This window comes from Eptatretus burgeri, unplaced genomic scaffold (genome assembly GCF_056783735.1).
Source record: "Eptatretus burgeri isolate ZD-2024b unplaced genomic scaffold, Ebu_testis_v1 Ebu_testis_scaffold_148, whole genome shotgun sequence".
In the NCBI taxonomy this organism is placed as follows: domain Eukaryota; kingdom Metazoa; phylum Chordata; class Myxini; order Myxiniformes; family Myxinidae; genus Eptatretus; species Eptatretus burgeri.
The window spans coordinates 20,001-33,730 of NW_028222098.1; the positions used below are offsets into that span (position 1 = coordinate 20,001).

The window sequence follows — 13,730 nt, forward strand, 5'->3', positions numbered from 1 at the left end:
CAGTTTTTCCCTGTGGTAGCAATGAACAGTTGATTCTGAGAAGATCACAGGTTGCTGCTCGTGTGTTGGATGAAGAAAGTTGAATTTGAAGTCAGTCGGTGTGCTCATGGATTTGAGGAGCGCGAGATTCCACGGAGAATCTGTGAGTGTGCCCAGATTATAGACCTCATAACCATCCTTCAAATTCATTGGAAAGTAATCAGGTCAATTTTGCAAGACCAAGCGTCGGGTTTGAAACGCCAGCTTCAAAATCCTTAGCTACAGAAGGCATACCACCATTCAGCCTGATGACAACATTTTGTTGAGATGTGGACCGAACCAGGCATAACAGCGGGGAAGACTTCCCTGGATGTATGACTTTTCGGTCTCCTTCACATCTACTTTGGAAACAGGGATCCATACATTGTTTGCCAAGATGGAGTATCTCATAGTGAGCCGGACTGGATGTGGGGCAAAGTAATATTTGCAGGGCAGAAGTGGACTCATTGAGGAGGAACTGCAGTCTGGGGGCATTGAACTTGAAGTTGAAGACAGTCTTGGTTGTCACACCCTCAGACGTCTTCCTTTCATTGATGATATTTCCCGTTTCCCTCATGAACTGTGGATTTCCCGACTCGGTCATTGTACTGGACGGAGCAGTTGGTCATTCACTTGTTGAACTGTCATGGAGGGCCAACATACAACATCCCATCCAGCACAGACTGACTTCCCTGACATCATGCTGGAGGACGTCATTTACAGAGACGTCTGTCGAGTTTGTGGGGGAAGAGTAAGCTTGGAATGATTGAGGTGCAGCATACATCACTGAAGCAGTTGCATTTGTAATGAGCTTCCTTCACTCTTCATTGGTTGGATATTCTTAGATTCCTTTGCTTTGAACTTTGAAGCAGAGGAATGAGCAGCTTGGAATGATTGAGGTGCAGCATACATCACTGAAGCAGTTGCATTTGTAATGAGCTCTTCACTCTTCATTGGTTGGATATTCTTAGATTCCTTTGCTTTGAACTTTGAAGCAGAGGAATGAGCAGCTTGGAATGATTGAGGTGCAGCATACATCACTGGAAGCAGTTGCATTTGTAATGGAGCTCTTCACTCTTCATTGGTTGGATATTTCTTAGATTCCTTTGCTTTGAACTTTGGAAACGGCAGAGGAATGAGCAGCTTGGGCATATTCTCCACGTACAAGGTTCAGCAGAAAGAAAGCAGGTGCCTTTCTGATGCAGAGATACAAGTCTCCTTCAACTGGAGCATAGATGTAAAATGATAGACGGACAGTGACATCGCTTGGGAGGAATTTGTCCAAACTGGATGTCTTCATTGCTCACAGTTTTGGGCAGAGACACCTGCCAAGCCGAGAAAGGAGGTGATGCTCGAAACCTTCCCACCAAAAGGGTCCTCACCAGATGTGACGATGAATGCATATTTGCTCTCCTCAGCAACTGGCTCATCAGGCACCACATGGCTACTGGAGCCAACATCGTGAAGTCCTGTGTAAATACGGAGACGTTGACTGAAATTTTAGCATCTCACTGTTGAAGCCACGATCAAAGAATGGATCCCCATCAAAGACAAGCTCTGTGTAGTATTTGCCACTTTTGGTGGAAGTAATACCACCAATTTCTACTGTGACACTCTTCACACGGGACGTGGATTGTATGGGTGCAAACTCGCGATTGTTGCAAGAAATGTTAAATGTGAAGTGCTTTCCATTGATGATGCTTTCCGGTTTGACACCATGGATTTCATATATGATTGGGAGGTCGTGATGTGTTGGTAGTGGTTGAGCTGTCATTCCTTGGTTGATACTTTGTGACTGATTGAATATGGCAAGCTGCAGATCAAGCATCGTGAAGGAATTGATTAGAGTCGGTGGACGAAGATACTCATACTGCAAGGCCCTGTCCTGTATGACCAGGGTGGACGCCAAAGTCATCAGCATCTGACGCTCAAAGAAAACCAGCTGACCGGACAGCCCAATCAGGTCAATTTTACTGACATCAAGCTCCTCTGGTTTCGCATTCAGGTTGGCCTTCAGATCATCAAGTCGCCTCTTTTTGGTTGTTATGGAGTGTGATTCGCTGCTGAGCTGACGACAGATCTGCCGCAATTTCCTGAACGGTTTTCTGAGCTTGCAGCAGCATTTTACCACGAAGGACAAGGACTGCAAAGGCAGCGGAAAGTGAGATCTTTGCACCAATGTCTGGTCCAGTTGAGAGAGTGGCATCAAAGTTGACCTTCATTTCATCCCATTCGAGTGAGGAAGGCATATCCAGGCCATTTGGACCTATGTCCTTCAATGCACAAACAACCTGCTGTGGGTTTGAGGGAAGGGCCTTGATGGATTTGTAGGTCTTGATGACGGCATCAAACACCTGGACTAATTTCTGTATTTTCTGCACTGTTTTACCAAGACTCTCGAGAGCAAGAATTGACGTTGCTGGTGCAGCCATCGTGAAGGCAAGGGAAAATATGTTGGAGGCTATGTTAATGGCAGCCTTGATTATCTCCTGCTTCTGCCAGTCACTGACAGCATCTTGGTAGTTGATGATGGCTTCTTCAACAGCAGTGCGCTGCGCGACTAGGGCTGACGTTCAACTTGGCTACTTGCTGGATGGCCGTGTCCATCTCTTTCTCTTTTTCCTTGCTGATACTGGAAAACATGTGTTCCATGTTCTGCTGGTAATTGGCCTGTGTGCTGATGTAGTCTTGGAGAAGTTTTCCAGATCTGATGATGTTTTCGTTGAGGGCCTTATCTCTGTCCACCGCACGCTCCTCAGCCTTCCTCACCATAATTCTGTTCTGGTAGTCTTTCAACTGATCGGAAGCTGTAAGAAGGACATTCTGGACGTTGTTCACTACATCTTTGTATGCTTCATACCGCAGATAAGGAACGGGCGGCCCAGCCCGTTGGCTGTTGATGGCCACATTTGCAAGGTACGTTGCCCTGGCCTCTAAAGCACCCAGCTGGCTGTCCTGGTACTGAGAGTGACTGCCTGCCACCCCAGCAAGCCAAATCAAAAACTGCTTCACGAGCTGTAGACTTTGACACTGAAGATTGGGGCTTGCCAGTAGAAAGTTGAGACGGGACTCCGCCGCAATCAGGGCAAACTGGATATCGGTCAGGTGCTCAGCGAGAACATTTATTGTCGGAGGCTCTCTGACATCGCGTACCACTGAAACCTTTCCTTTGCTTTCCTGGAACATCAGGCCATTCATGACCACGCAGAGATCACCACCACCTTCACAACTGCTGATCTGTAGACCCCCGTAAAACTCACCACAAAAGAGACGACTCTCAATTTCTTTAAATGAGGAACCTTGGAGGCGAAGATTAGGAGGCACAGGCCCAGAACCCCCACTTGAGATCACGTGTCCAAGCAGCGTAACTGTACACGTACCAGGAATATCAATGGCTGTATTGTCGTTGGGGGATGGTATCTGCGGAATATATTTCTGTACACAATCACGAGCTGTGGAACTCGTTCCAAAGCTGATATCCATGTAATCTTTAATCCCGCACAGATAAACATATATAAAAGGTATATAATCTTCATAATTTGATCACATTGAATAGTACTGGAATTTTTCCTTTAAAATGTATCTCTTTCATTAAAACAGTGAAGCGGAGGCAGCACATACAGTGGGGGCGGCTTGCGGGACAACTGCCCCAAACCCCAATGACCCTGAATTTCTTTCTCCCTCCATTTTCTTTTTTTATACGATCAATGCATGCTTCAGATTAAATTTTGGCTGAAAAGTATGCATCTATCTATAATTACAGCAATGTGTGTGTGTGTGTGTGTGTGTGTGTGTGTGTGTGTGTGTGTGTGTGTGTGTGTGTGTGTGTGTGTGTGACCGCTGTTTCTTGACAACCACTGGTCCGATCTAATTGAAACTTGCCAGGTATATTGCTGGGGCCCTGAGGATGTGCCTTTTCAAGGTTTGATATTAATCGGAGAAGTGGTTCCCAAGTTATGGCCATTTATTTACCAAACCAATGACAAGACACGTTGTTGCGTGGGCGTGGCCGATGGGGAAGGGAAGCTCAGTCGCGTTCCTCATTACGGGTTACAACGTACGGGCTTCCGGAGAGTGATGACTTCGTGTATTCTAATAATTTCTCGATTTCTTATGCGCATTTATAGATAAACACAATGCCCCAAGTTATGATCGTTTTCATAGGAGACGGTGCATAAATTTCGGTAACATCAGAGTGCTGGTGTGCTCCGAACCAGGAAGTAATTTTTTTTCTCTCTTCTCTTTTTTTGTTTTTCCTTGCGATGACATTGCAAAAAGGCAAAATACGTTTGCGCTAATTGAATATTTGGGCATTAAAACTAAATTGCGAATAATCGTAACTGCGAATAATATGCGAACTTCCGGGCCACGCACGTACGGGCACGCGAGAGCGAAGAAACGGCCTGTGTGGTTGTTGTTTGTTGCTCGCAGTTTGAATATTTATTTATTATTTTTTTATTATTATTATTTTATTTTTTTATGGGCACGTACTCGTTGTTAGAATTGGGAAAGGTGCATTCAGAGATCAATAACTTCGTGACAAGTTCAGCCTCTCTGTTTGGTTCAGAGCTGATCATAAGGGTGTGATTAAATGGCCGTTAAAGACCACTGCTGAAGACCAAAGTGTGTTTACTTCACGCAACCAATTACACCCTGGTTCCATTTGGTGCCTTCATGGGAAAGTACACATTCTAATGTGGTTTCAGAGGTAGGTACTAAACGACAAGGTTTGGGCTTTCTGCAATGTTGGGAAAGATGATGGACACATGAAGTGGGGTGGCTTAGCTCCAAAAAACAGGTCGATTGTGCACTTTCCCTTAAAAGCATGAAACTTGGCACATGGTTGGAGTAACACCATACAATGATTTTTAGTCCAGGGGCCACCAGAAATTGCACCCCGTATGGCGGCCATCTTGGATTTCAAAATGGGCCACCACTGTGGACCTGTTTTGTTAAATATCTCCTAAACTAGTACAGATATCGAGACAGTTGAAACGCATATAACTATATTTTAGGGCTCTAGGAATGTAATGGTGACATTAAAAGTTTGAAAATTGTGGCTTAACCAAAATATTGTCGAAAATTTGTCGAAAACAGCCGATAATAGTTACATTAACCTTTGTTCTTGTTCCTCTATGGACCTCCCTCCATGAATAACTGACATTGCATTATTGAAAAACAGAAAACAAGTAATAAAAACATTTTTAAAAATGCAAAGGGATGGAGGCATGTTCCTCAAAAAAGGATGTAAACAAGGTAAGGATGGTCACAATAAATCATCACGTGAAAACATCCCCACATCTTTCTTTCAATAATGGATATCCCTACACAAGGCAGTGTGTGTGTATGTGTGTGTGTGTGTGTTTGTTTAATATCACACACACACACACACACACACACACACACACACACACACACACACACACACACACACACACACACACACACACACACACACACACACACTCACACACACATTTCTGGTGTATGGCCAACCATTATTGAAAGAAAGATTTCGGGATGGTTTCACGTGATGATTTCTTGTGACCATCCCTAACTTGTGTACATACTTTTTGGAGGAACATCCCCACATCCTTTCACACATTTTTTTATCCTCGCCGAAGGAGAGGGTATTGCATTTGGGACCGTTTGTTACTTGCAAAATCAAAGATTTTTCAAGTATATTGGTCAGTCGATTTTGTTTTTCTGTCTGTCTGTTTGTTTGTTTGTCAATCGCCTACAGCCTGCAGGTCAAAATTCCAAACCGATTGTCATGAAACTTTACTAAGTCGTAGAGGTAGTATCAAACTGAGAAGACTATTTATTTTGAGGTCAAATGTCATCTTGAGGTCAAATTTCTAAAATCATCATTTTTCATCCAATTGACTTGAAATTTGAACAATATTTGCATGCTGCATCACTGAATTGGGAAACCAACTATTTTTGATGTGAAAAGGTCAAAGGTCAACCCAAAGTCAAACTTCTAAAATCATCAATTTTTATCTAAAAATCGTCAATTTTTATCCGATTGTCTTGAAAATTAAACAGAAATTTCATTGTGCATCACTGAATTGTGAAACCAACTATTGTTGAGATCAAAAAGTCAAAGGTCAACTCAGGGTCAAACCTCTAAAATCATTATCAATTGAAAAATTGTCAATTTACATCCCATTAACTTGAAAGTTGAACAGGATTAGCATAGTCCATCACTGAATTGGGATTGCAACTGTTTTTGAGGTCAAAGGTCAATGCAAGGTCAAACTTCTGAAATCATCAAATTTCATCTGAAAAATCATCAATTTTCATCTCATTAACCTGAGGATTAAGCAGCAATTGCAAAGTGCATCACTGGATTTGGAAACCAATTTTTTGAGGTCAAATCCTAAAATTATCAATTTCAATCTGATAAATAATCAATTTTCATCCGATTGCTTTAGCTTTGATTAAGATTGTCAATTTTAATTTTAATGAAATGGACCATTTGATGTGTCCATGGCAACCTTTGGAGAGGGGGGGGGGTGGATTTTGCACGTATCCTGCTCTGGACGACGTCATTTTCTTGTTTGTTTGTCTTCCTGTTTGTTTGTTTGTCTGTGCAGAACTTTCGTGTTTTTCTCTGCAACCGCTTGTTGGATTGAGACAAAATTTTCACCACAGGTGGGAATACTCATGCAGAATGTACTCGTCATAATTATGACATCATCGGTCACATTGTGTGGCAGCAATGTTGGAAAAATGGAAAAAAAATTGGACCTCTGTATCTCTGAAACAGCACCAAGGAAAAAATTGAAACTTGGCACATGGCAAGTTCTACTCATGGGGAATGTTTGTTTTTTGTGACATCATAATTGCTTATGTGGAACGCCACATCTGATCAGTATGTACATTTTTGAGGGTCATCTTGGGATAAAATTCATCCATCCATTCCATTGGGACCATACTCTGTGCAGAGCGTTGGTGCTGCCTAAGCAGTCTCCTTGGCTATTGGGCACAATCCTGGACAGGTAGCCACTCTGACACAGGATACCAGCAAGCTGGCACTCATTTTGCCGACTTCAGAAGGATTACAGGCAGTGTCAACCCCACCTGGTATTAATTCAATAGTCGAGGTTGATTTGAACTCATGATCCGAGGATCCAAAGCCCACCACCCCAACCATTAAGCCAACACAAGGCATTATGGATAAAATGGGATAAAATGGTCCGCAGAAAAAAAAATTGAAGACGTCATTGGTCACATGATTCGGCAGCCATATATATATATATATATATATATATATATATATATATATATATATATATATATATACATATATATATATACACACACATCTATATATATATATATATATATACATATATATATATATATATATATATATATACATATATATATATATATATATATATCTATATATATATATATATATATATATATATATATATATATATATATATATATATATATATATATTTTCTTAAACTTTCAAAAATCTTCTTCTCTGTTCTGTTCAACAAACTTCCATATATATATATATATATATATATATATATATATATATATATATATATATATATATATATGTATATATATACTTTTCTAAATAGTATGTACTTTATAGAAATGTGTATGTGTTGTTGCTGTCGAATGGTCCTGTGACTGTCGTGCACAGACATGGCTGATAATATCACACGTTAACCACAGCCATGTGGGTCTGATTGGCCCTTGGGCAAATGTGTTTGGCACCCCTTTCCGCCAGGCTGATTGACAGTCATAGTCTCGCCCACCCCTCGAATCCCTTGTTATTCCTTTACAAAGGAATGTAGTTTTGCGTACTTTTCATGGAATCTTTTTGAGGTAGCAACATTTCGATCAGTTTGCACCTTCCCACTCCAAAATTCTGTCGATTGGTGTTTAAACCAAGTTGAGAGCTTAAACCAATTTTGAGTCAGGCTTTCAGAATATGAACAACGCCAAATGGGCACTTTTGGGTCTCTCATTTTTCTTGTTTCATGATGACATCCAAAAGCTTAATGAGTGTTATTGGATGGGGAATTATCCACGATGACTGTGAGGTAATTTGTAGGTTTATAAGTTCTACATTGGGAGATTTTCTTTTTTGAGGATTTATGTTGTATTGAGCCAATGGAGTGTCCATCCAGGACATCCCCACATAAGAAGTCCTCAGACTTCTTGATGATAATATGAGGTATGTACACACAGAATAAAAATACAATGAGAGTCACACTACACCAATTCAGGAAGCTCTGCCCTTAGAACCAACTGTCTGATGATATACCTGTATTTGACAAGTGTTAAGGAGACCACAGCTTGTCTGCCATTTTCTCCAACAGAAAACGAGTTGGAGTGGTCCATTAAATAGCGTTAGATTAATTATTTGTGCCTTTTCTGTTTACAAAGCCATTCATTTTCAACAAGAGTAGACATGGTGAAACGCGACAATTTTTCGTGTAAATTGGAAACATGCTTAATATCCGATTACCTTCAAAATGTGTTTTTGAAGCCTTTTTCAAAATAGAAAAATAAATCTGATGGCGTTGAAGACATGAGATCAGCCATGGTGCGATCCATAAGTACGTACGAGCACGTTTTGTCAGAGTAAGGTGGGTGGAGTTGTCTGCACTGATCTGTTAAACAATTCATAAAGATTTCAAAGAACTCACCTGGATTCCACTTGCAAACACACTGAAGGTCTTCACCAGGTCTGGGAACTGCAATTTGATCATATCCAGTTCAATCAACTCCTGCCAGACATTGACGGTAGGTGTAGCAAGTGTAGAAAGAAGGCCGTCACCGCTTATCAGGTTGGAACCCTTGAACACCGACTTCAGATCATAGGGGCAGTTGTTGCTGAAGTGAGGAGCCACCCCTGAACCATTCACGTATTTAGTATACATGGCGCCCTTGAAGATGCGGCGCCATATCAGCATGCGGTAGTACTCAGCGAAGACTCCAAGAGAAGCCAACTCGACTGATATAGCGACGACCTTCTTGAAGAGGGTGTTGACATTCACTGCATCAGAACGGAGGAATGGCGCAAAGATGCTGTTTGTTCCAGCATAGGTACTATCAAACCAGAGTCCATCTTTGAGAGACGTCTCCAATAAGGGGTCTTTGCTGATGATGCAGATGTTGCTGATGGCTGCCGTGCGGCCATAACCGGCGTCATTACGAGGGGTTGTGAACAGGGCAAATGACTGGGCAGCAAGACCGCTAAGGTCATTGGGACGGTCCGTGTAGACATCGACGACTTTTTTGTATTCAGTTTCTGCAAAAGCAAAAACCTGGAAGATCGAGTCGCCAACGTCAACCTTGGACACAAAGTGCGAACCGAAGGTTTCGTAAAAACGAAGGTATCCGTTGGCTCCACTCATACTCACATTGGTGGATTGCTTCCCCAGCTTCTCTAGAGATTTGAGGGCAGTCAAGGTCTCAGGCCTCGTAATGTTGGAGGGATCTGGATTACCGAAAATGCCCCTCTCATAGCAAGGATGGGTTGCGGTTCCGACCTTGCGTGAGCGCTGGACCAAAGCGTAGGACCATTGCTCCGTTGCCAAATCGAGCCCCAGTTGCTCGGAAAGGTCTTTGAGTGCTTTCCTTTGTCCGGAGGGTGTTAACCCAGCAAGGATAAGAGCCCCCGCAGGCCAAACTGCTGCTGCACCCCCCTCGCTTGGTTTGTCTTCGAAAGACATCACTCGCAGCTTGATCAGCTGGATGGCGCTGAGGAGATCCTCGATATTCTTATGGAAACTGATCATAGGTGATGACCACTTGGCATCGTGATCCGGGTTCTCAATTATAACATCCTGCTCGTAGAGGGCAGGCTTACTCGAAGTGTAAAACGGCTGTGCTGGACAGATGTCTGCCTTGTAGCCATTCAAAAGGCTTGTAGACTGACCTAGCTTCATTGTAATGTTCACATTCATGATGTTCCAGAGTTTTGTATGTTGTATACAGCACCTGATAAAGAAAGCAGAGGGGAGGGAGGGGTTTTTGAAGACATTGATATGGTAAAACCTTGATGACACTTAATGGAAAAAGCTGAAAAGCCACGACGATTTAAATCTGAGAAATCGATCTTCATAGCTCAAGTTAAACATGTATTGGATCTTGCAATTCACAGATCAAGTTAAACATGTATTGGATCTTACAATTCTCACATCAAGTTAAACATGTATTGGATCTTACAATTCACAGATCAAGTTAAACATGTATTGGACCTGAAAATTCACAGATCAAGTTAAACATGTATTGGATCTGAAAAATTTGCTGCGTAAAGATACCCAGTTTCTCCCGTGGTGGGGGGAGGGGTGAGGGGGGGTGAAGGGGTAAGGGGGGAGGGGTTTATAGTCTTAAGTCTTTAGAGTTTTGATGCATTCGCCAAAGCTTGCTGGAATACAACTCTTCACAATAATCCAACAGTAGCCGGCCCTCACCCCATGGTAAATACCTGCCCACGCGCCAGTTGGAACCCTTGAACACCGACTTCAGATCATCGGAGCAGTTGTTGCTGAAGTCAGGAGCCACCCTTGAAGCATTCACACATTTCGTATACATAGTGCCCTTGAGGATGCTCATAGGTGATGACAATGAAACGAAACCGGTCTTGTATATCGTGCCTCAGTATTAAGCAACAAGGTTTCGACTATGACTCAAGCCTGACTGAGTACCTACGTGTAAATGTGACTTTGACATTTTAATTGCAAATACCTAAATGTTTTGATAGTTGTGGACCCTCGTGGAAAATGAAGTGCATACACATATAAGAAACCTCCTTATTTCTCAGTATTCTGCTTTTTAAAGTTTTTACTGTACTTATGAGGGGAGATATATGCGTTACGAATGTTCCATCAGCTCTAATATTCAGTCTCAGAATTGCAATCTCACGAGAAATGGTGTTCGCTTTATGTTTGCTGTTGATTCCAGACCAATATTTTCCAAGGAATCCTATGGCATCCACCGATTTTTGATGAAAGGTGGCCAACATTCCCAAACGCCCACACCCACATACCATCTGGGGCATCACAATGAAAATTTCAACATTTGCTTTAATATTGGCCAATTTGAGACACTGAAGTGACCATAATTTGTTCTCATGCATGCCCAGTTTGATAAAGACAATTGTTGAAATCCAAAATGGCTGCCACGTGACACCAAATTCAAAATGGCTCCGAAAATAGTGAGATTTGTAATACAATATTTAAACTGTGTGGTAAAATCAACATTAAATACTTTTTCATAATGGAACCAAATACAGGCAAACATTTGAGGAGAACCTGCTTCAGAGTGGAAAAGACCTGACTGCGATGAAGCTTTATGTTCCAACAGGACAATGGCCCCAAGCACACAGCCAAACAACACTGGAATGGCTTCAGAACAAGAACAGGAAAGCCCTTGAGTGGTTCACCACTCAGTGATTGCTGTTCACCGACACTCTCCATCCAACTTGACAGAACTTGAGCAAATCTGTGAGGAAGAATGGAAGAAACTCCCCAAATCCAGATGTGAAAAGCTTATCCAGACATACCCAAGAAGACTCGAAGCTGTAATCGCTGCCAAAGGTTCTTCCACAAAGTAGTGTCTCAGGGAGTCGAATACTTATTGACGCAAGACATTTCATCTTTTTAGTTTAAAATAATTTCCCAAAATTTCTTAAACGTGTTTTCTCTTTGTCATATTGGGTATTTTTTGTAGATTGGTGACAATGTTTTTTTAAATTAAATCCATTTTAAATTCAGGCTGTAACAACAAAATGTGACAAAAGTCGAGGGGTGCTAATACTTTCTGAAGGCACTGTGTGTCTGCAGGCAAGTGTAACATCTCTTCATATGTCGTTGTTTTTTAATTGAAAGCAAGATACAAAGTCCAAAACTGCTCATGTAAACAGCAGTAAATAATGCAACCTGCAGCAGTAAACTTAAGCATTTCGTCAAGGTGTGTGCAGCATCAAAGAGGCTGCAGTGGAGGGAGACTACAAAGTGAGCAGTTCGCTACGATCACCTTGTTTTCAGTACTTGTAGTTTTGTTTATAAACCACTACCATATTTGGCAGTGAAATTCATTGGAAATTATGAATCTCCTTGAATGAAATTCCTCTTCCTTGTCCATGACCAATGAGAAAGAATAATTTCATGAGAACCTTCATGTAATGTTCCACAATGGTATTTCGTGATTGGTTAACAGTTACTTATTTATGAGTTTGTAGTATATAAATAATTGATTTCCAGCAATCGGTAAAAAGTGTCATAAAGGTGTTTATTGCGAGTCACTCGCGAGACAGTCTTCCTCTCGTACCTTGACCCAAGGCTGTTCTCCAGTGTACATTTATAAATGTCTCCGCTCTGCCCTGATTATAACCCCGCATTTTAAAATCCTGCCTTTAAAAACGAACATTCATGAAATTCAAGAATAACCCGATGCAAACATACCGTACAAACTACAGGGTGCCCCACAGAAAACCAGGAAATTTGGTAGTTTATTTGAAACAAAACAAAGGCAAACTTAGATGTAGTGTAAAATAAAGATACAAATTTGATAACTGCTGCATTCTGATATATAATAAAAAACGGTGAGAAAATTTATATGTCAGTTTATTGATATGGTAAAATATGGCAAAATAAATCTCAAAATCTCAAATTTCCTGGTTTTCTGTGGGGCACCCTGAATAACAAAAATTCGTTACCATTGAACTCGATCAATTATGAGACTGGTGATAGGTTGTAATTACATCTTTAATTGCACATGAAATATCACAGGATCTGCTCCCTATACATTATGATGTTTAAAATGAAGAGGATCGACACAAGATTGAATCAAGAGGGTGTAAATGGAGGGCCGGATGGTGGACGGCCGGCTGTACGGTCTGGTCAAATGAGCTTCCCATGATTTACATCATGGTTATCTTTGTTTTCGGAGGCATACACTCTTGTAACACTCTTACCTCTCGGCTGTCTCGCCTAGGTTTGAATCCGCACCCAACTATAAGCTGTCATCCCGGTGTTTCACAGGCATGCCGTCCCTCTGATGGACGTTAAACCAATGTTCTGAAACAGAGTACGGTACAACGGACTCCCCTCTAAGTTTATTATGTTGTCGCTACTTACTTGTTGGAATGTTCACAGCAATTACCTTGTCCATTTTACATCGACCTGTGCGATATCCCGATTTCTAAATTTACTTACAATGCTCTGTGACGTCTGGATTCCCAGGAAGAATGCAGCAGTTCAACTCAAAATGTCCACCTGTTTCAGGAACAATTTGGGGTTGGATAGCACAAGTGGGATTTTATGTGAATCGACAGGGTGTGAGTGTGTGACGTGTGATGCACCCACACCACGCCCACACACAGTTAGTTTACAATTCCATATAAAAAATACAACGCCTTCCTTTCTTTGAACAAGGTCGGGTGCTGTTGTGTAAACTTCAGTAGTAAGGGAATGAGAGTTATAAGGTAGTGCTCTTTTCCCTACTGACTTCAATCTATAATGTTAGTGTGTGTGTGTGTGTGTGTGTGTGTGTGTGTGTGTGTGTGTGTGTGTGTGTGTGTGTGTGTGTGTGTGTGTGTGTGTGTGTGTGTGTGTGTGTGTGTGTGTGTGTGTGTGTGTGTGTGTGTGTACTCCATAACTCCATTATCATGAAACCAAAACAGACCGAAACTTTGCGTGCATACGAAGGGAACTCCAAGGAAGGGC

General features: G+C 41.7%; 1 pseudogene; it reads right to left on the reverse strand.

Moving 5' to 3' along the window:
- Positions 1–13,346, reverse strand: part of LOC147007476 (uncharacterized) — a 14,614-nt pseudogene extending 1,268 nt beyond the window's left edge.
- Positions 13,347–13,730: the final 384 nt, after the last annotated feature.